Genomic DNA, 3,022 nt, shown 5'->3' on the forward strand with positions numbered 1-3,022 from the left:
TGTGTGTGTGTGTGTGTGTGTGTGTGTGTGTGTGTGTGTGTGTAAAATAATCTGTCTGCATAGTATAGGTCTGGAATTTCTGCTTCAGGTTGCTTCAAGTACTTTAGAAGAAAAATAAACCTTTTTCTCAAATTTAAATAGGGATTCTTCAACAACCCACTCTGTCTAGTTTCTGCCATATATTTTTTTTTCATTTGTTTTCTTCCACATTTGCTTACTACATGCTTATTAACTGCTTACATTATTAAAATTCTGTTTCCTGTGTAGGTAGTTTCAGATCTTCACTCCCGCTCTTTGATAAGTTAAATAACTTCAGCTCATTAAATCTTTCACTGCTTATTTTTTTCCTAGTCCTTTCTTCTTTGAGATGCTCATCATGAATAACATTTATTTTGCCCTTTTTTGTACTTGCACTGCTTATTTGTTTTTGGTAAGCTACAGTTTTGTTTAGGAGAACTGTATAGAAGTAACAAACAAAAATTTGGCACAGCAAACTGAACTTAGTTAAAAATCCTGTTGCTGCTCAAATGTGGGTAGAAATCTTGCAGAATAGGTGAAGTTTTCCTGGGTTAGCAGAAGGAAAGAGTGGTGAAAACAGAACTCTCAGGTGAGCAAAGATTTGTCTTACTACTCCCAGAAACCAGGCCTTTTAGAGGATATTTTTCAAGTTACTGCTCTGAGTTAGACTGTGGTTTTAATTTATTCAGGCAGGGAGCTTTTAAAATATTGTGTACTATGTTGAGAGACTTGGCAGATTTCTCTTCTTCCAAAAAGTTGGGTCCAAAGACACGAGAGTAATTATAAGAATGGCACTTTTAAAGAAAGTCAATTTTAAGAGTATTTTGAGTAGTTCCTGTTTCCAGAGTAAGAAGGGACATGACTGGAGGTACCGATATTAAGTTCAGACAATGTCAGACTTGCCTGGTCTGATCCTTTAACCATAGCACACTTATGCTTTAAGGTACAATATATTGTGGCTATTCAGGATCAGACACTATTGAAGACAGCTGTTCAAAAGGAAAAGAAAAAAATAAAAAAGAACTCCTCAATCTTTAGTCTGCTAGCAAAGAGGTCTGTTAAGTGTTAAACAGTGTGAGATAAAATACATGATTAAGAACTATTGACTACAGCTAGAGTAATCCAACAACTAATTGAGATTGTTGAATCAAGCTCAAGAAACAGTCTAATAATAGAACATTTTCTGAAATTAATGGGAAAAAAGGTAAGAAAACATCTGACTAACACATAACATTCTCAAATAACAAACCAGATATAGCCTGTAAACAAATTACAGGAAAGGTCAGGCATAGACTAAGCAAAATGTTTGTGATTCAGATATGTTTATGATGACACAGTTACCTTAAAATATATTAATATTATATTTGTTAATATTTGTAACTTTTATAGTGGATTAAAGAATTAAAATTGTCATTAACTTTCTGTTTTGTTTATATGGCTTCATACCAGTATTTATTTTTTTTTGACATGTTGGCTTTTATTAAGAACAGTGGAGATTCTTGTGACATTTCTAAGATGTAGGAGCTAACAGGGAAAGGATTATAACAGTAACAGTCAGATTTGTATCTCTGAGTTTTGGTCCATTAATGGTGTCATTTGAGAGGGGCTGTTTATTCATCTGTATGTAGAGTCTGACCTGGCTAATGGCAACCATAAAGGTAACAGTTTTCAAATGGAGAATTTTTTTTTTTTGTATTATGTCTATTTTTGTGTGAACAAGAAATTTCCTCCTTCATTCCATGTTATTTGTGAAATATAAATGTGGGCTGTTCATTTATTCTGGAAACTAAACTAAACTAAACTCAATTTGCTTAATATTCACTTAGCATTACCTTGAGTTGCACTACTGTGTTGCTTTTTGATAGCCTATCTGTTGATGAACAGCAGCAAACCGTGTAGGAAAATTGTGTTCTCAGCCCAGGTAGCTGTTTAAGCTCTTGTAGTGCAGGTCTTATCCCTGATAAAACATAATTGTTACTGATTCACTTACTGAGTGTCCTAGCAGAGTTAATAGTTATTAGATTCGGTTGTGCACTTTGGAGGAATGCTGTATTGAGATTCTCAGTGGGGTTTATAGAAGAGCAGTAGTTCTAAGTTCAGCCTTGAAATGGACACAGTTATTTGAATAAAAGCAATCTAAACAGGGTAGTAGAGGATACAGCTTATGCTTTATTTTATTTTATTTTATTTTTATCAACTGAAAACTTAAAGCTCAAGGCAAGATTCTTGAAATTGTTTTTTTGGGGGGGACAAAACAGCCATTTTTTTGCGACACCTTTATAATCTATCTGATGCATAGTTTCAAAAAAAAAAGTTAAGAAAGAATTTGGCGGTTTTGAGGAAAGTTTCTTTGAAGTCTGGGTCTTGTAATTACTTGAAGAGCCAGTTCACCTGTAGATAATGGGAGAAGTGAGTCAGATGCAGGACAAGTCTGCTTTCCCACTCTTGAAAAACATGAAAGTTTGTGGTCCTTCTGAAAAGTAGACTTTTGTATTTCATGCTTCTAGTTTAATGCGAAGATTGTGCACTGGAGGAGTAAGAATTATAGATTAAGAATTAGTGATAAATTGAAAAAAAATAGCCAGTGTTAGGGCATGTTTCTGTAGTGGAAGGTAAATTTGTTTTGCTGGTTTTGTTCTAACCAGCATGTGTAAGAAGAGCAGTGAAGTTCTGGCAGTGTGGTCTAGCAGCTAGTGTCCCTTTAAAAGCCTGCACCAGGCATTACAGTTTCCAGTTCCTGATGAATGCAGTGCAGCAGTGTCTTCACTAATATTCTCACCTTTGCTACCTAAATTAAAAGTGAGATGAATGCTCTGATATAACCACATTTTCATTTTATGTAGATGAAGACAGGTTGCAACACATTTCTGCTAGACAAGGTTAAGAACTCTCTGCTGTCCCTGAACAACAATGTTCTAATTAAACAAGAGTATGGTAAGCAGGTTGTTTCCTTGCTCAGACCAACTTTTTTTTTTTTTTTTTTTTTTTTTTTTTTTTTTTTTTT

At 34.3% G+C, this 3,022-nt stretch overlaps 1 protein-coding gene and 1 long non-coding RNA gene across 9 annotated transcripts in view; both read left to right on the forward strand.

Annotated features, from left to right (window-relative positions):
* DACH1 (dachshund family transcription factor 1) overlaps positions 1-3,022 on the forward strand; it is a 386,987-nt gene that overhangs the window by 27,430 nt on the left and 356,535 nt on the right. The window lies entirely within an intron of this gene.
* LOC118163831 overlaps positions 2,241-3,022 on the forward strand; it is a 2,354-nt gene continuing 1,572 nt past the window's right edge. Inside the window, exon 1 of the long non-coding RNA XR_004749205.1 lies at positions 2,241-2,952. This is a non-coding gene — a long non-coding RNA (uncharacterized LOC118163831). The remainder of the gene's footprint in view (positions 2,953-3,022) is intronic.

Source organism: Oxyura jamaicensis, chromosome 1 (genome assembly GCF_011077185.1).
Source record: "Oxyura jamaicensis isolate SHBP4307 breed ruddy duck chromosome 1, BPBGC_Ojam_1.0, whole genome shotgun sequence".
In the NCBI taxonomy this organism is placed as follows: Eukaryota; Metazoa; Chordata; class Aves; order Anseriformes; family Anatidae; genus Oxyura; species Oxyura jamaicensis.